We start from the raw sequence: 21047 nt of genomic DNA, 5'->3' as shown, positions 1-21047 counted from the left end.
ACTGGCAGCCAATCAGAGATAGCTGGCCCAAGGCTATCACTAATTAAGCGGCATGCAGTGAAGACAGACGGCTCAACAAGTACCGCCATCTCGTGTTACCTAACCCTAACACAATATATTTAATGTCTGAAATAATGTGGGTTCTACGGTCGATTTTCTTGAGTTTTCGGGACGATAAACCTGAGTTTCCGGGAGAAAAAATCCCCTTGTCCGTTCCAGAGATCGACTAACTCGGGAACCGGTTGAAAAAAGGCTTAGAAAAATTTCTTTTGGTCGCAGACTAGATTCGAAAGCAAGTCTTCCTTCGTGTGGTCAAGCGGCATGATGTGCAAACGCTCCATCCACTGAGCTACACAGGTTAAAAAAAAAAATATTATTCTGTGATACCTCCAGGAGTCCAAAGACTCATCGATGGAGAATGTGCCAACAGCATCGAACGATTGTTTCCCTTCCACCTTAACCGCTCAAACTTGCTTAATTTTTTCCATGAGTCATTAGTAACAAAGGTTCTACCATACCTCTCAATGAGACCTTGAATCCATCGAAGATACACAGAGAGAGAGAGAGAGAGAGAGAGAGAGAGAGAGAGAGAGAGAGAGAGAGAGAGAGAGAGAGAGAGAGAGAGAGAGAGAGAGAGAGAGTTTGTAATGATAGCAAACTCTGCCGCCACTTGTAGTAATAATAAAATATCATTATTATTATTACGAGCTCAGTGGAAGTGATGTTTGCACTTGTAGCACTTGTATCCATTCTGCTGGACATATCTGATTGTCAATTAATTCTTTTTTAAAACTTTTTCATGGAGGACTTCATTTCTGGATAGTCATTCTCATCCTGCTCAGCACTAGATTTTACTGAATGCATTAAATTTTTTTAATGCATTCCAGTGAAAGGCAATAATACATCCCAATGAATTCCTTTGAAAGGCAATAATTAATATAATATAATATAATTAAAATTAATATAATAATAATAAATGCCGCACTTTATGCTCTGGATTTTTGTTTCTAAGGTAGAGCCCTAGCACTATTTCTTTTAGGACTACACCCCTGGATATTGGGATGGTAAAAATGGGACGGCGGTTATGTTCTGGAGTCTAAATTGTTGACAAGATTTTTCAGTGTTTATGGCTACTTCTGTAGCTGAAATATTATCTTTTTAAATTAACCTAATGTATGTTTGCAACGTAGACACTTGATCTCTTGCAAATGACAACCACAATTTCAAAATCTTCAAACAAATTCTGTTCAAACTGTTCGAACAAGGATCTTCGAACAATTTTCGCAACATAACAGGGCATTTTTGTTGAGAAAGAAAATGAGAACCAAATCCATCAAATATGCTTAAAATTCTGTCAATGGATGGACCCAAGGACAAAAATCTTGTATTTCCATGCTCTAACAATTCAGTGTAATTGTTTCCTGTAAAGTGACAAAAGTTTTTCAGTCTTCAACTCAGACCGTGTATATATATATATATTGGTAAACAGTCGTCAGCATACTGGAGACAATTGTGTATGATGTGTGTCCCACAACAAATACTGATAATCTGCCTCTTCAGTTCGGTTTAAAGTTTTTGCCACACATTATTTTTGTCAAGTATTTTCCAACCACCAAAATTGGTGTTCGTGTTATCTGCACACAAAGGAACAATTTTATTTTGTAAGGCAAATTTGTCACTTAGTTCATTCAACGTAGCACACTGTAGGTCGAATGTTTCACCAGGTAAGGAAATAAAGTATAATGTTGTCTTGAACACAACAATTGGAAAAAGTTTGATGTCTTTTTTGTTTAATGCATCTAAACTGACTGGATTGCTTTTTATTCAAATCCTCTATTACTTCGCCCAATATGTATGGTGATAAGACGTTGGTAATTACTGCTTCTGATTTGGTATGTTCTGAAGAAAATTTTGGTTCATAAATTTCATTTATCAATGTCGACAAAGCAATCATTTGCGCGAAAACTTTGGCCATGATGCACAGTATGATAAGCAACAAGAGCGTCAATTGTAATTTTATCGTATTCACTATCACCATCACGTCTCACCATAAACGAGCTGATGTTTTTAACTGAAGCCAGAGTCTTTATAGCATCCTTATGTTTCTGGCTGCGTAGATGTTTGATGTCGCTTCCTCCTCCATGAACTACGTAAAAGTGGACATTACAATGTTTGCATACTGCTTTTGTTCCATCACTAAATAGCTTGTCCAGTTTAATAAATTTGAATTCTTCCTGGAGATCGTCATTAAAACTGCAGTTTCGAATCTTTAACATTGCAAGGATAGACTTAAAGCTTTAAAAAATAAGATTCAAACTTTAAAAAATATATGAAGTTTAAACCACCGGCATTGAACAACAAAGCCACCGGTTAGTATACAGGCAAAACGAAACCTAACGCTACAGCAGAACAGACGCCGCGTCTGAGACATGCAATTGTTGCCAAACATGTATTTGTAATTTTCTCTGAATAAATCACTGCAGATATCGATATTTAGTATCGAAGAATGTGACACCATGGTTATACAAATTACCGGTATCCTTGATATTGATATACTGCAGGCACATGAACGGTATAAAGTGCAGGCCAGAAGGGTAGCGAGTGTGGTAAAAACAGCAAAAGCCGATTATGAAAGGAAACTAGCTATGCAAGTAAAAGAGAATCCCAAACAGTTCTTTCAATATGCTGCAAGCAAGAAAAAACTGTACATGGCAAAATTATTTTAAGGAATGACGATGGTAAGGAGGTCACTGAACTAGTCGATATAGTGGAGTTACTGAGCACGCACTTTGCAAAAGTATATCATCCAGGTGGAGACATTGAAAAAATGAAGGAGCTATTAGTTTATACGGGAATTGTGATGAATGAAGTGGAGGTGAATAGTCTATTACAGAACCTTAATGTGAATACATCTGTGGGATTGGATGGTATACCGGCACGGGTCTTGCGCGAAGCGGCTAAGGAATTATCAGAGCCCTTGACCATGTTGTTTAATCTGAGTCTCAGGTCTGGTTTAGTCCCGAAGGCGGGGAAAGAGGGGAAAATAGTTTCACTGCATAAAGGAGGATCCAAGACTATGGTTGCAAATTACCGACCGATCAGCATATCAGGAGTTGTTGTCAAGGTCTTGGAGAAAGTAGTCAAGAGAAAAATACAGGAATGGATTGATGAAAATGAGATACTGTACAGGGGACAGCATGGCTTTGTAAAGGGTAGATCATGCCTGAGTAACTTGCTCACGTTTTATAACAAGGTGACGGCTGAACTGGATAAGGGAAATGGGTTTACAGTGATACTGCTGGACCTGGCAAAGGCGTTTGACAGGATACCACATGGAATTCTAATCCGTAAACTACAACAGACGGTAATGGATATAGGGTTAGTGAGATGGATAGGTGGGTGGTTGATGGAGAGATATCAAAGAGTGGTTTATTCAGGAGTGGAGTCCAAAAGACGGCCTGTGACTAGTGGTGTGCCGCAGGGTTCTGTTCTTGGACCACTGCTGTTTAATCTGTTCATTAACGATATAGGGAAAGATCTAAGTGGAACAGTTCAATTGTTCGCTGATGATGTAAAGTTGGGGAGGGCGATAGTAAATGCAGAAGATGTCAAAGTCTTGCAGGATGACTTAGATAGATTGGAGTTCTGGGCTAAGGAGAATGGATGTCAATTTAATGTGACAAAATGTAAGGTTATGCATTTTGGGGTGAAAAGATTAGCAGCAGTATACCACATCGGTGGAACTATACTCCAAGAGATTGATGAGGCCGGGGACTTGGGAGTGTTGGTGGATAGGCAGATGAAGTTTAAGAGACACATTGCGAAAGTAGCTAAATCAGCTCATCAACTCACTTGGTTGTTGAAAAATACCTTAACGAGCAGAGACAAGCAAGTTATTGTACCTCTGTACCGAGCCTTAATAAGACCTCATCTCGACTACTGTGCCCAGATTTGGTCAACTAGGTTCCTTCTTGATGGGGAGGAGGTGGAGAGGATCCAGAGGCGAGTGACTAAGATGATAGCAGGTCTATGGAATGAACCATATGAGAACAGGTTGAAGATTTGTGGGTTGCAGAAACTGGTTGATAGGCGGAAAAAGGGGAGATATGATTGAGACATTCAAATTGCTAAAAGGATTCTATAAGATTAATTCAGAGGATATTTTTGAGATCAGGACTGGTGGTGGGAGAACTAGGGGACACATATGGAAGCTGGGCAAGAGTGTGGTGTTAGAGCTGGGTTCTTTACTTTTAGAGTGGTAAATGAGTGGAATAAGCTGCCTGAGTCTGTTGTGGGTGCTATGACAGTGAGCGAGTTCAAGGCAAGGTATGATAGATACTGTGAGAATGTCGTATAGTTGTGTGGACATGATGTTTAGGGCCACTCTCGATGAGTCTAAGGACTCCCTGGAGTAGCCCGAAAATAATAATAATAATAATAATAATAATAATAATAATACGATTATAGGTTATGAATAATTTATGATTGACCAATATTAAAGTATATATATGGTTTTAATTAAAAACGGGACAAAATTGACATTTTTATTAAAAGGACGGGACGGCCGGGAAATATGAAAAAAAAAAAAGCGGTACTGTCCCTTCAAAACGGTAAGTATGGTTACCCTACTGATAGGTTGGTAGTTAGACACACCGTTTTACAATGGAACTATCATACATTCCTTCCATTCCTGTGGTATCATTTCTGAGCTGAGACTCAAGTTATACAAACATGTGAAAGGCCTAGCCTTTCAGAGGTGTGTATAACTGCAAAGCCAAATCCAAATATGTGAAAGGCCTAGCCTTTCACATGTTTGTATAACTTGAGTCTCAGCTCAGAAATGATACCACAGGAATGGAAGGAATGTATGATAGTTTCATTGTAAAAGGGTGGTGCAAAAACTGATGTGTCTAACTACCAACCTATCAGTAGGGTAACCATACTTACCGTTTTGAACGGGACAATACCGTTGTTGTTGTTGTTTTTCATATTTTCTGACCGTGCCGTCGTTTTAATAAAAATGTCAATTTTTATTAAACAGAACATTCCTTTAGCAAACGGGCTGATATTCCATTTGTCCCTATAGAAAAATTCTTATCCAGGTATTGCAACAGCTCTTCAACCTCATTTTCATGCACATCTAACTCTTCATCCTATGTAGCAGTAGCACTGTGCACATGTTATATACACCTGGTTTATATCTTAGCAAAGTGAGTACTCATTAACTGAACAATCTCATTAACTTCCAAAACTCGAGTACAATCTGATTTCAATAAAGTTATTCTTTCACATTCATTCTTTCTTTTTCTTGTGGCATAATGAAAAAATTCTTTTGAATTATCTTTATCTTGCATGGCCATTTCTTTTCATACTCCGATTTAGCTTTCCGCACAATACTTTGGTTTATATAATTCATAACTCCTCTCACTCTTATTCTTGCGATGTTCTTTTCACATCATCATCTTCTTGCTTAATAAGGTTGCACATCCATTTCACTCCCAACCTATTTGTTCTTCGAACATTCAGATACTGCCTTATTCAAGCACTTTTTCAAAAGATTGCCATGGGTTGCTGACATTTTTTCCATTCAGTAGCTGATAGCTTGGGACGAAAGACAGTATTCACCTAAGCTGATCATAATTTCCAGCTTTGTAGTTCAGCGTATAACCTGTTTTAATCGGAGCATCAATGCAATTAGATACTTCCCAAGGAAACACAGCATTATCACTGTCACCAATTGAGGCTCTGAGCAAATCTAACACTCTTTTGATTTTGAGTTCCTTCTTTCACATGCTGCTTGAGAAAGTTGTCTCGCAACAATTCAATAAATTCCTGTTCTTTCTTATCATGAGATTTCTCTTTTACCCTATCAATATTTGGAAAATTAAAGTCACCTATAAATGATCATTCGTTTGGTATCCATAAGGCTGAATTGACGATGCATTTCTTTGTCCCCTCAACTGAGCCGATAGGTCTTTACAACATGACACCATATATTTCATTCTGTTAACCTCCACTTCACACCAGATAGACTTAAACTCACTGCTACATGAGACATTGTTACCATCATTGTTTTCTTGTGTTTCAATCCTGAGTGGACTTGTCATCTGATATCATTAATGGTACTCCTCCTCTCCTATCTCTTCTGTCATTCCTAACATAGGGTACTCATTACACTCAATCCCACTTACTATATCTGATTCTGAGAGCCAGGTTTCACTAATGCCAACAATCTTAGGCCACAATGAACTCAACCCCTTTGTTTCGAATGCTCCTGGCATTTGTGCATAGACATAAAAATCACCACCTAGCCTATTCTTACAATTATATATGCAATCTATTTTGGTCTTGTTCTAGAATTTTCTCTTTTCCCTCCCCAGGCAAACTTAAAAGGTTCGAACCCAAAGCATATTTTTCCACCCCTTCACCACATACATACCCATGTTAGAAGACATTCATATCTTTATCACGTTTGCATATCATAGCTGAACTTTCACATACATTTCCCCATTCCTCCCGTGATGATCTAGTTTCCCTGACTCTCTGCATTAGGCCGCATACCAAGAAGTAATTTTTCCAGGTTCCTGATGCCAAATGAATTCAAGTGCAGGCCATCCTTCTTATACAGGTCTTTTCTACCATTAAACACAATCCACACATCTACGTTCAAAAAGTAACTACTCTAATTTCAAATCTTTCAAGAAGTATCACTCTTTTTGCTGTTGTGACATAAAGAATGTTTGCCTATGGTAAATCTCCACTCACCACTGGCAAACATTCTTTGTGCCACAGCAGCAAAAAGAGCGCTACTCCTTGAAAGATTTGAAATTAGAGCAGTAGTTACTTTTTGAACATAGAAATTCTCATTGGGGCCAAAACTTCTTAACCCATATCTGAGTAGCAATCCTATAAATTTTACTCTCTTACATTTCTTTCTCATTTCTTCCAACAAACCTCCAAAGCACTTTCATTTTCCTAAGCTTGTGCTTAATGATATTACTTAGCAATCTAACTCCTATTCGATTAACCCTCCTTACGTTACGCATACAATTTAATATTGCTTCTTCTAGATGTCCATTAACTATCTCCCATATAGTATTAATATCCTTCCCTTGCAGCGTTTTATGACATGGCACAGTTTCGATCTTCCTCTTGAGCTTGCCATAATCACCCTGCCTTGTAATTCCACACATATATCCCTTCTTGATAGAATATTCTCATTTTTTTACAATCTCCCAAGTCAAGACTGCATAGTCTTTCCCCAGTCGGAGGCAATGTGGCTACCGGAGTGACGAATAGCTCTTCTGATCGCATGACCAGGTCCGAAACGCTTGTGTCCCGAGTTACCTCTATCACCTGCTGCCACGAGTAATTATCTCTGTGTATAAATTCCATTTCCTTCCTGCCATGTGATCGACCTGTACTCATTGTACTAATTTGCTGATGCATGTCTTACAGATCATCCACGGAACTCCGTGGCCAATAGCAGCAACTAGCCAGATATTTTGTCTTATTGGCTTTGATCACACACACCAGACAGCTTCAAATAAACAGCCATCCTCTCACCTATCTGGTATTCTTTTTGGACGCAATTCATCTGCTATCATCAGCAGTATCCCTCCCCAATCCTATCTTTCCTGAAAATACTAAACCCTTCATATTATATCCCTGTTACCACATCAGCTGTTAGTCAAGTCTCACCAATGCCTATAACTTTCGACAAGGTTGCACTAATCAATGTCAAAAACTCCTCCCTCTTGTTCCTAATACTTCTGGCATTGGTATATAGAAATGCAACCTCCTTTACTTCCTGCATTGACCACCCTATTCAATATTTTTGCCATATACCATTAATTTCACACTTGTTGGCCATTCTCACACCCACTCACCTCATAAGTGCCTTTACGCACACATACACCTGCATGCACCCCTTGTTATTTTGAATTTGCACTTCAGCATGCTGGGTGAACACTCTTGAGACACCAAACATCAAAACCATTTAGATGCAGTCCATCAGGATTATACAAATCCTTCATTCCGTCAAATTCAGTCCACAAACTCTACATCATTTCTTCTGCATAGCCTGCGTATTGATTCGTTTGTTATCAATCCTCTCCTCCACTTTCTCAATTTGCCTCTGTCATAATATGGCAGGAGATTTAATCTTTACAATCACGTCCTTACTACCTTACTAATAGACTACTTCTTGCCTCTCAGTTCATTAGTGCCATCCAAGACAATTACTGCTTTTTTCCTTACCTTTTGCATCTGGATGGCCTGACCAATATAATTCATTTTTGAGCCAGGTAAACATGATTTTGTTACACTATTCCTTTGATCGTTAAGTATTCCTTTGATCACAGTCTCCATACATAATTTTCTCCTTGCCGTGTTTTCCTCGTTTGTTCACATGATCTAGATTTTTATTTCGGATCACCTGCTTCTTTGATTTCTCAGCCCTACTAATCTCTAACTGCTTCTGCAACTTTTCAATTTCGCGTTTATCCTGTGAAATAGCATACAAGCGCCTATTTCCTGATTTAGGTCTATTTATGTATTTCCACCAGCGCACGTTCATTATTAATTCTGCATTAGCATTTTCCCATCTATACTGTTTAATCTACTAATATTCGTTTCGTTCCTACCACCTAACTGGCACTCGCTATCGAACTTAATACACTTGTTCACCAGTTTCACTCTCCTTCCATAAATCCTTAATTTTCACGATGAATATATCTCACACACACTGCACTGTACAAAATCAGGTAAATTCAAATCATCCAACAATGACGTCTTTGCCGCATTGTATTCTACCACGCATTTGCACCATACCAACATCGTATTTGAACAAAAAAAAATTACATTTACTTACAAATTAAATAACTCAATCACACATCCATATATAAAACAAAAACTACAATAATTCAACCTAATATTATTAACACATCTCATCTTCTTTTTACCCTCTTTTACCTTGCGGTGTCGAGGGTTTATTAATCATCCGACCTCAAACCGTTCACAGGATAAGGTGGTCAGCCCTACGTCCCGATGTATCCTATGTCCTATAGTGTTGAGTTCTCAAGGCCGGTTTGCCTGCTTTGTGGGATGAAAAACCCTAGGATAAACTGGGGATATAACCCTACTGTCCACGCCCAAGACCGGCTAACACTTGGCTATGGCTGAGGAAGATCCTTCATCGACGGGAATTGAACCTAGGACACTCCTTCCCCAGGCATATGGCTTCGCAGAAATATTAACTAAAACATAAAAAAAAACAACTCATCTTTACCACAATGCGCCCTCTAGCGGTTGATGTAACAGCTTTTCATGCTATATCCAGTCAAAAGCTTTAGAGAAATCCAAAAGTATTTCTTGGTGTATCGATTTCTCTTGTGCAACTCAAAGTAACATTATGAAATGTGAGCCAGTTACTTAAACATGCCCTTCCCTTAGCTTTTTTTTTCTTTTTATTAAAATCATGCTGTTCATTGCATGTTTACCGATTTCTATATGGAAATCAGTTATCAGCTTTTATCCAAAATCACCACCATTTCAGAGATGCTGATAAGTCGATAATTAGGCACATCTTATCATACATTATTTCCACTCCTGTAGAATATTCTCTGTATTGGGACACAAGTTATACAGTCAATTGGAAGATGCAGCCAATTTAGCTGAACATTCTTTGGAAATTCATGTTGATATCCCCATCAATCCATAATGTAGAATTCTTATTCACTTTATGCAACAGCTCTAGTTCCTCCTCCTCCTCAAGTAAGTTTTTTCATCCTGTGTAGAGTTCCACTTTCCATACGGCAGCAGGTTCACAGCATTTAGCAAAATGGGCACTGATTAGTTGAACAAGCTCTTTTGAGTCTGCAACTCGCATACATCTGAATTCAGGATTAATCTTTGATATTCATTCTTTTATTTGAAACATAATGAGACAAATCTTGTACAGGCAGTATCTTTTCATGCTCAGAGTTAGCTTTCCGTGTAACACTTTTATTTCTTCTGTTCTGCAACTTATAATTTTCATAACTGACATCATCCTCAGGTACATAGTATTTATTCAAATTCTTTTTGAGATTTTATTGCTTAATAAGACTGCAAATTCATTTTACTCTTCGAACTGATCTGGAGAGAGAGCATATCCTGGCTCTCTCCGGATCAATGCACACCACTTTGTGGAGAGAACCAGGAACACATTATCACCCCTCTTTACCCATGAAAGGGATACTTATGGAGAAGGTAGTGTGAGATAGTTTGAAGAGGCATCTCATTGGGTGGATGTGCCAACTTGTATGTGCTTCATAGTGGAACCACAAATGCTCTGGTTCCACTATGATTTTAATTTCAATGTCTTGGAGATGAGGTCCTGGACCTCTTTGTTCATCTGTATGCAGGTGCCATAAGGAATAACAAGATGATAATGCTTTCCTCATCAAGTAAAGCTCATGGACCAATATCTTCAAGAAGAACTAATGTACATACGAGGATGGTCTGAAAAGTTCTCGGCCAAAAAAGGAAAAAACAAATTTAGAATTTCAAAATTATTTCTATTTTTCAAATAATCTCCCTTAAGACTAATACATTTATTCCAGCAATGCTCGAGCACATTATCCTGTCCCTGTAGCCAGTGGCATAGCTACAGCTTTTGTCACCCAGGGCAGTCCCTGAGTTTGCCGCCCCTCTCAATACACACCAAAAATACTACAAAAAATCAAAACGACATATAGAAAAATAAATGAAAACACTATGTTTATTTTTGAAGTAAAATTTTAATTTAAATATTCTAAAATGTTATTTTTCTTGCATTTCTGGTATGCATTGGCGAAGTCTATTTCATCGTAATGTAGGTAATTCTTAATCAATTTTATTTAGAAAACCTCCTCTCATAACTAGCAACACTTTAAGCAATTGAGAGGAAAATTCGCAGTGGTATTACAATATTTGGAAATGAGTTCTCAAGACTGTATTTTAGAATTAACTGCAAAAGTTCAAAGTGCTGCCCGGAGCGGACCCCGGTGGCACATATCATATACACAAATTCCAAAAATTTTGTGCATATGATATGCAGCTGTTGTGTATTATAAAATGATGAATGAAGTAGTTTAAAAGTGTGTAGAATATTAGCTAAGCATTTGAAATGCCCTCAGTTTTACAATTACAATAAAGTGTTTTCACTTTCTTTGCTTTTTTTTATATATATATATATATATATATATATATATGTATATATATTGCTTCCACCCACTAAAGTTTTATAAACCTACTATAGAAAAATTATACCATGGGTGGGTTAAGGATTTTTTTATTTTTTGGAATTTTATTTTTTACATAACCCATAAATTATGCTCCTGAGACCAAGCATATAACTTTTTCAAGCAATTTCAGGCCTTCGGTAAGAGGACGATGAAATTCATCTTGCACCTGAAGACAACAAACATCAATGCCTAGAGTGCATTCAAACCCCAAGCCTGTTGGTTGAGCTTCTCAATTTCTCAAAGTTGCTTAGTCAATTACCAAGACTAATGAGAACTGCTTATGGCAAAATGCTTTTTTTTTTGTAGCTCCCATCTAAAATACAACAATTGAGCTAGAGATTTTTTTTATTTTTCACATAGCCTGGAAATCCTCTTCTAGAGACCAAACATGGAACTTTTTCAAACCACTTCAGACCTCCAGTCAGCATCAATTATCTGGATAATCAATGCTGACTGGAGTTGGAGTTGAACTTAAAGTACTTTAATTTTTACAGATCAAGTTCCTTTGCAAGACCACTGTTAACACAAATGCTTCCATTCTTTTTTTGTCTTCTTTTGCTTTGATTCCAAGGTATCATTGATTTTACCGATTCCCACTCAAAAGTTGTAAACTATAGAAAGATGGACTAGGGTTTTTTGTATTTAAAATAATCCATATTTAATTTTTTATATAATCCAGAAATGTGAACCTCCATAGTTCACTTGGTTTCAATGGAGCCATTTGGCTGGAAAGACACAGGTTCAAATCCTGTCTATGACACGAAATTTTATCAGGGATTTTCAATAATAAGGTGATCGTATGTAGGCGGATTTTTTTTTTCTCTCCCAGAAAACAGGAAAATGGTCCCATAACATATACCTGCAGACAAAATATTTGCCATTCAGAGATGTAGGAGAGGAATGGAAAGCCAGTTGCATTAATTGTTCCTTAAAAAAAAAAAACCTAATTAGGGCACCCAGCCTATCTCAAATCAACAAGATGGGCAGAATCCAAAAATCTTTATCTAGAGACCAAACAACAAAACTTTTTCAAGTTTGTAAGTGATTAGTAACATTCATAAAAAGTGATCAAATTAATCTCCTACCTAAAAAAGAATCACAAGCATCCAATGTCCCTGGTAGGATTCACACCTGCAGCCTACTGGTTGGAGAATGAATATACTAAGCACTTGGTAAACATGGCCAGTACACAGACTTAAACGTAACATTCCAACTACATTGGCATTTTTGGCAAAAATGCTAATTACAGGGTGTTCGGGATAAATTTGACAGTTTCGTAAGGAAAAAGAAAATCTTCTTTGTATCTATTAAATTTAATGAATTGACAAAAAAAACATTACAGGCAGAGTTAATTACAATACTATCAACAAGATTTACTCAAAATAACCACCATTAGCATCGATCACAGCTTCAATTCTGCTTCGGAACCTCGAACAAGCTGATGCTACAGTCTCCCTGGGAAGAGCCGCAAAAACTGTTTTAATTTTATCCATTAACTGGGCTTTTGTATTACTGGAAGTGCGATTGGTGTCTTTTTCAACTGCGCCCCATACAAAATAATCCATGGGGTTAAGGTCTGGGGAGTTTGGAGGCCAAACATTTGGACTGGTGAAGTCGTACAAATTTTCAGACAACCATTTTTGACTTTTCCCAGAGGTGGGGCAAGGGGCCGAATCCTGCTGCCATACATACGGCCTACCATTGGCTACCCTTGTTATCCAGGGCTTGACTACAGTTAGCAACTCCACGAACAAAGCCCGAATTCCAATGCCAGGGTTCTTCAACACCTGTTCCTGCAGATTTGCGAGGAATTCTGCTGTACGAACGCAATCAGATCGTCTGCTAGGGATCTTTCTTCTTGCTACATCCTCGTAGTCACCATTGCAAGTCTCTAGTTCATGCCTGATTGTTTTTACTGTATTCAGGGAGCATTGGGCAGCAGTCGTAATATCCTTATTTTGATGGCGGGCACGAATCATCATGATACAAGTTATTCTCTTCCATGATTCAGGTGGGTTCCAGCTATCCATCCTTTCTGACATCTTGTATATGAATGAAGAAGGGTCCAAACTTTTAAATGAAGAGAAGTGTGTGTTAATACATGTAACTTACGGAAAAATATAATTAATTATAAATATGTCAAATTTATCCCGAACACCCTGTATATACACAACGAATGACAAAGGTGCATGTACTGTATTTTACATTTGTTGTGTGTGTTTACAGACACACAACCTGGTTAGCAGGATTAAAAGTCTTCCTATCTATAAATGAAAAAACAGCTAACTCAAATGATAATACAAGAGGAATCCCTGATTAGAACATATCTGGTCAATGGAATTTGTAGGAAATTAAGCAATTTAGAAGATGCCAAATTCTGGTAATAAAAAACAAAATGCATTATAATAAGGTGCATCTCAACAGATTTGCCTTTATTTTTCTTCATATAAAAATAACGAGGTAGGAATAACTGCTTGCAATATGAAAAAGATTACATTTTTTACAGTAATCGCAAAAATGTTATAAAATCCATAATACCATAATACTGTGGTCAAAGGTAAAAAGAATATTAGCAGTGTACTTAAATAAGTTATAACGTTAAGGAATGCTCCGGAAGAAAGATTGTCCTGAAGAATATTTGAGAAATGAATGAACAAAGAGGAGTCATTCAAATTCTTGAAGTTTGATCCCACATGCACAGAGTACAGGTGGACTGAATTATAGTCAAAACTACACCACACTGAGTTCTCACTATAGCAATACCAACATAAACTTCCTCACTACAACCAGTGGTGGCTCGTTGCTTGAAATCATTGGGTGCTGCAACTTTCAAAATATACATACACACTGTAAGTATAGTATATATGCGTTTGGATAAAATATTGAAATTATCGTAAAAATTGAAAATAAAAAATTAAACATGAAAAAATATTGTTCATTATCAATAAAATTATACAGTTAGTATAATTCAAAATTACTTAAAAATAAAAATCCATTATCATAACCCCAATAATGTTCTAAAATAAAAACTATAACAAATGTTGTCTTTAATTGTAATGTCCAAATATTTAAAGAAACTGAGTAAACACGATAAGCACTACGAGCACTCTACTAATGGCACAAACTGCATATAAATAACAGTGGAACTGCGTGAGAGACAGTGCCGCATTACGCTAATAGCTCGCATCTCACTATGATGTGAATATTCTTGTGCACGTAGCAATATAACACTGTGGTAAACACAGTGCTGCTAGTGTCCTTTGCTCTCCAAGTGCTACAAGATGGATTTTTATTATTTTTTATACAAAATAAGAGAATTGTATAGGATTGTTGATGATAAAATTAAATATTACAAGCAAATATAAATAAATTAATAAATATATTTATGCATCGAGAAAAATTGGGGGTGTGCAGTTCCGTAGTGTCTATGCACGAGCCGCCCCTAACTATAACAAACCACTAAAAAGTTAATACAAAGCTCAACAGGGCAATGTTATTCTAACAGCAAACTATTTCTGTACTCACTAGGAGTTTGCTATAGTGAGAAGCGACTATATTAAGATACTTCAGGATAAGCAAAGCATGCATAAGTGCAGATAATATAGAATTCTGCTGTAGCATATAATCAATACAGAATAGCATCCCAATTTACTTCGAATCCTCACAATACCTATTCAAATTGTTGCAGAGGTTCACTGATATCACAATAAGATAAGACAGTCAACATTATGCCTACTCTCATGTCTACCTGAAGGTATATATTGATAAGCTGGTTTATCAGGTTTGCTGATAAAATCCAAGTTACCAGGAGAAGAAAATTCCATTGTTCCTTTCTAAAATCAGTTCACTTAATCATCTAGAGTTTGGTCTTAAGAAGGCCTAATATATCACAAACAGAATCTGACTTCTATCCAGGAACAAAATCGCCAAAATGGACCAGTGACCTGTTCCGTCAATGCTAACAGGTAGGACAATATGCTACAGAACTTTGTGGTTCCACAGCTGCAGCAAAGAGGATGTCTCGATTCGACCATCTTCATGCAGGATGGTGCACCACCCCACATCATACTTCAGGTACAGCATGTTTTGCGACACCATTTCTCTGACAGAAGAATCATTAGTCATGCATTTCCCACGCCAAGGCCACCAAGATTGCCTGATCTCAATCCTTGTGACTTTTGGCTGTGGGAATTTCTTAAAAGCATTGTGTATCAAGGACATGTACCTGATATTCCAACTTTGAAAGATCGAATAACGTTGCACGTGAGACAAATCAATTCCGATATGTTGCGAGCCACTGTGGAAAATGTCGTGCATCGTATGCAGTTCCTGGAACATCAGAATGGTGGTCATATTGAACCTCATTTGTAATTAACAATAAACGTCATGAAATTGATGTGTGCTGCCTCTCATTTGCCATTTAGTCATTCATTAGTCACACCTACTAAAATTAATTTGGAAGCGCCAAAATTTCCCCTGTTGGTGACTTTGGGTACTATTTTTTTTCGTTAAATCGAGTCCCCATGTTCCACTGTGTACGTCTACTGAATATCGGTGTGTTTCGTCCAATACATTACTGGCTAGAGGGCTCTGAACACTTGATGTTATTTTATAATCACCCTGTATATAAAAAAAAAATTTTTCCATATTACACCAATGACAAAGGCTACAAAAATTCCAGTTATAGACAAAAGGTTATGCATTGATAGTGTATTAATGTTGTAAAAAAGCAAGATTTAATAAATAATATATTTATTGATTCTGTTTCAATAATTACTAAATGAAATACACATTTCTAATAAATTTGAATACCACAAAAATGCATTCAATCTTCATGTTTTGCCCAACTTGAACTGATTTCAAGTTGAAATGAGTTGGTAACCACAGTCTATATTTCTCTGTAGGTGAAACAGAATAACTTCACACTGCCTAAAATCCTAACTATCCTTTCCTGAGGAGAAAAAAATAATAAAAATTTATATACATTAACAAAGAACTATCTTTAGTTAATAGAGTAAGAATGAATCACAGTCTTGTAGAAGAGATCATAAATAAATTATGTTTATTTGCCACTTATAAAACAAAACAAAAACAGTAAAACAAAATTTATGAACTAGAAGAAAAACTGAAAAGTAATCCTAGTATAAATCCTAGCTTAATTGACTCAAATTTGCTTTTTAAGCACCATAGATGCATGTGTTTCAAATATATTATTATTATCATCCAGGCCTCCATGGAGTCAAAAGACAGTTCGAGGTCATTTCTAGGAAACACAAAGTTTACCATACCACTCCTTGAACCCACTGAATGTTCCTGCTCCAACCACTATCTCAGGCAATGCATTCCAAGGTTCAACCACCCTCCAACACAAAGAAACCACTCCTCACCCTCTTGTGCACAACCTCCTTTTGTAACTTCCAGGGATGGCCCCTGTCATCGCTCTCTCTCTCTCCCTCCCCCTTCCACCAAGTGAAAGAACTCTCCAATGTCTACCCTGTAACTGCCTCTCAACAGTTTAAAAGTCTCGATCATATCACCTCTCCTTCTTCTATCCACCAAACTCTGCAGTCCGCATTCCCTCAGTCGATCCTCATAACTCATATTCTACAGTCCTGAAACCATCTTTGTTATCTGCCTCTGTACCCTTTCCACAGTCAATTTATCCCCTTCAAATCCTGGGGACCAAATCTGAGAACAATAGTCTAAGTGTGGTCTGATCAGGGTCTTATACAACGGAATGATAACTCTTATCTCTGCAGGTCAGCGTCCTTTTCAGTATTGCAGCCATCCTCTGAGTTACCCTCACCACCTTGGCAATATGTTCCCTGAATTTCAGTTTTCTATCAATCACATTACCCCCGGATCTCTTGCCTCCCCTACCTCCTCCAGTGCAGCTCCTCCAATCTAGTATGCATCCTCCCATTGATGGATCCCAAACCTCAAGACTTTACATTTTGCTGCATTGAACCGACACCACCATTCATTTGCCCATCTGTCTAGTTTATTCAAATCCTCTTGCAGGGCTGCCATATCTGCACTATTACTGATAACACTTCCAAGCTTCACATCATCTGCAAACAACTGAATGTCCCCTTGCAATCCATTGACAATATCATTGATATAAAGGTTGAACAATACAGGTCCTAGTACTGAGCCCTGTGGAAACCCACTTGTAACCTTCTGATTCCTTGATATTGCCCCACCATATACAACTCTCTGATACCTACCAGTCAGCCAATCCTGAACCATTTGACTAACCCGACATTTAAATCCATATGCTGCAACTTAAATTATCAACTTATCATGTGGCACCCTGTCAAATGCCTTTGCAAAATCCAAAAAAATGGCAGTATATGCCTTTCCCTCATCAACTGCTCTTGTCACTTTATTATAAAAGGCAATCATATTACTAAAGCAAGAGTGCCCCTTAACAAATCCATGCTGATTCTCACAAATAACATTATCCTCATCTGCCCCATGCTGTATATAGTCCCTCACTAATTTCTCCAAGACCTTAACAACTACTGATGACACATAAACAGGCCTATAATTAAACACTTCCCATCTGCTACCACCCTTATGTAGCGGAACTATCTTACCTTCCTTCCATTCCCTGGGTACCTTTCCCGCAGTGAGATTTATTGAAAAGCCAGGTCAACGGAGCTGTCAGTTCTTTAGCACATTCTCTCAACACCCATGGTAAAATACCATCCAGTCCCACAGCTTTACTGGCATCCAGAGTACTCAGTATTTGGAACACACTCTCCTCTTGCACCTCTAAACTGTGAACCTGCATTATCTCTCTAGTATTAAAACCTCCTCCAGGATGAAATACTCAAATAAAGTGCTCATTGAACAACTCCACGATGTCCTCTGCATCCGTCACTCTATTCCCATTTTTATCCTGCAATGTCATTCTTCCACAATCGTTTCTCTGACTACTGGCCACATAGCTAAAAAATTCCCTAGGATTTTCTTCGGATCTTAGTGCCAATGTCTTCTCATATTCCAGTTTTGCCTTCCTCACCATTCTGATCACTCTCCTGGCCTGGGTCTTATATTCTTCTTGTATCTGTCCTCTACCCCTCTCCTTATATCTTTTCCATAACCTCTTTTTCAAATGCAGTTCCTGTTTGATATCGTTTGTCATCCACTTTACAAAAAATTGTGTCTGCTTCTTCACTCGTGGAATAGCTTACTATTGCTGCTAACAAATATTCTTTCACAATTTCCCAAGCAATAAGGATATCCTGGCCTTCCAATTCTGCCCTCCATAAGGAACTACCCCTAGTTGATACCTAAGACTATTATAATCACCTGCCTTATAATTCCTCATACATTCCCTTTTCTTTGATACACCTGCATGTCTGTTCATCTTCCAAGTCAAAACCGCATGGTCACTCTCTCCAACTGATGGGAGAGATGAACCACAACTTCATTTCACTTATTATCAGCTTTTCTGATGCTATAATGAAATCCAAAACTCTTGAACCTCTTGTTCCCTCTATTACATGCCGCTGAAGACATTTGACCCCCAAGAATTCCAGAAATTCTATCCCCTCCTTACTACTTGCATTTTCCTCTTCCCAGCTTATACTGCTGTAGTTAAAATCTCCCATAACAATCATTCTTCTTGCATATGCCAAGCTCAACTGCCTAAACATCTCCTGGTCCCCACCCTCTGTGCTTCCTAGTTTACTGGTTTATAGCAACACTCCACTAAATATCCTATCTTGGCCACTTCTACCTCACACCATATGCTTTCAAAATCATTTATGTCACTGCCTTCCAAAGCCTCCACTCTTAGAGGACATAAGTCACTTATCATAAGCAGTACTCCATCTGAACGATTTCCTTTCCTATCCTGCCACTTCAATTCCAGTTATTATATCATCCTCCGTCAACCATGTCTCAGATATCCCAATAATCTTTGGCCATGTTGATGCTATCAGCGCCACCAATTCATCTCCTTTATTTCAGATACTCCTGGCATTAGTATAGAGCATAAAAAAGTCACTGCTTCTATACCTATCATTGTCCCATCTCGATTCCCCCCCCCCCCCGGGCTCAATGTTACCTGATGTCATTCCCCTTTCCCCAAGCACCCATTCCCACAAGAGGCCACCCCTGCTACCATCTGCCCTGGGAATTCTAGTTTCCCTGCATTGACACACTGGCTCTTTCAGAAAACAGCAATCTTTCCAGATGGCTTCATCCTTCCTCATTCAAATGCAAGCAGTCTCTGGCATACAGTTCCTTTCTGTCCTCAAAAGCCCTCCAAGCATCCACATATTCCAATTCTCTCTTCTCACACATTCTGGCTATTATGCAATTCAGTATTACTGCTCTTCTGCTCAGCTCGTCACTATCATACCTGGGCAACACATACACAATCTTCCCCCTCTGTGTTTTCTTTTGCACAACTTCAAGCAAGAATCTCATATCTCTCGCCGCCTGATTTACACTGCCTCTCAAGTCATTCGTGCCCACCATCACAATCATTTCATCCATCCTTTCACCCCTCTTAATTGCCATAGCCACATTTTCTATCATCCCTCCAGGCAAACACACCTCTGGCATCCTATCTTGCACACCAGAGATCATCGAGTCTCCATACATCACACCTCTAACCACTCTGTTCCTTGAGTGCTCACCTGCATCCCTCACTCACTCTCTCTCTCTCTCTCTCTCTTCTCTAACCCTTTCTCTATGTGTTCCCCTACTTACCTGCTGTCCTTGCATCACTCTGTCCCTGGTTCCAGCACTCCCTCACATTCTTCTCATTTCCTCTCACTGACTGTTTCCATTCTCCCCTCCTCTATCATTCTCATAACTCTCTCTCACTCCCTCGCTTCTACAGTTTCCATTCTCTCCTCTTCTAACATTCCCATACCTCTCTCCCCTACTGTTTCCATTCTCTCCTCTTCTATTATTCCCCAAACTCTCTCTTCCCTTCTCTGATTTGTCTTACATTTATCTCTTCCGTTCTCATCTTTCATACTTCTCATCTCATTCACAAGATATTCCACCTCCTCTTTCAGCTCATCTATCTCTCTCTCTGCAAGTCAGTCAGCCAGTCAATACTTAATTGAAATTCATTCTCCCAAACAAAACCATCTCCGAAACTCTCACAGTCACTCAAGCCTTCCACACCATCGACTATTATTTTCTCATTCATATTTTTTTCTTTATTCTCTCATGTCACACTACTCGTCTTCCAATATTCATTTCCCATTCCTGGAGCAACTAGGTCAGTTATCGATATATCTAATTCATTTATTTCCATTCCTTCCCACTGCCTGCATTTTGCGCACATACGCACTACCCCCTCTCTCACCAGCCACATATCCAACTCCCGAGATGCATACACGCAGCAAGCACTGCATGCCACAAAGTCCCTTATTACATTACTTATAATAGAGTTCTTAAATGGTGGAGGACTTGGTGACATGCCATTTGCGATTGCAGCTGAATCCGCCATCATTCCTTACTGCCAAGGAACTACTAACATAATCGATAATTATATATAAATGCTATATAAACACTATTATATATATATAAACGCTAAATGTATATATACATATATATATATAAACACTATATTCACCTATACCAAATAGTGAATAACTTATCTTTTCTTCTGCCGTATCATTGATATAAAGGTTGAACAATACAGGTCCTAGTACTGAACCTTGTGGAACCCCACTTGTAACCTTCTGATTCCTTGATATTGCCCCACCATACACAACTCTCTGATACCTACCATCAGCCAATCCTGAA

At 38.2% G+C, this 21047-nt stretch overlaps 1 protein-coding gene across 8 annotated transcripts in view; it reads right to left on the bottom strand.

Moving 5' to 3' along the window:
- Nucleotides 1–16002: 16002 nt before the first annotated feature.
- LOC150100552 (prenylated Rab acceptor protein 1) overlaps nucleotides 16003–21047 on the bottom strand; it is a 135806-nt gene continuing 130761 nt past the window's right edge. For all 8 annotated transcript variants that reach the window (XM_090401293.1, XM_090401294.1, XM_090401297.1 and 5 more), the window contains one exon: nucleotides 16003–16218. The gene's annotated coding sequence lies outside the window, so the exon portion shown is untranslated. The remainder of the gene's footprint in view (nucleotides 16219–21047) is intronic.

This window comes from Typopeltis vanoorti, chromosome 12 (genome assembly GCF_054136105.1).
Source record: "Typopeltis vanoorti isolate ZY-2024b chromosome 12, IOZ_Tvanoo_1.0, whole genome shotgun sequence".
Lineage (NCBI taxonomy): Eukaryota > Metazoa > Arthropoda > Arachnida > Uropygi > Thelyphonidae > Typopeltis > Typopeltis vanoorti.
The sequence above is the reverse complement of the archived record's forward strand: the minus strand, read 5'-3'. Positions and strand labels throughout refer to the sequence as shown.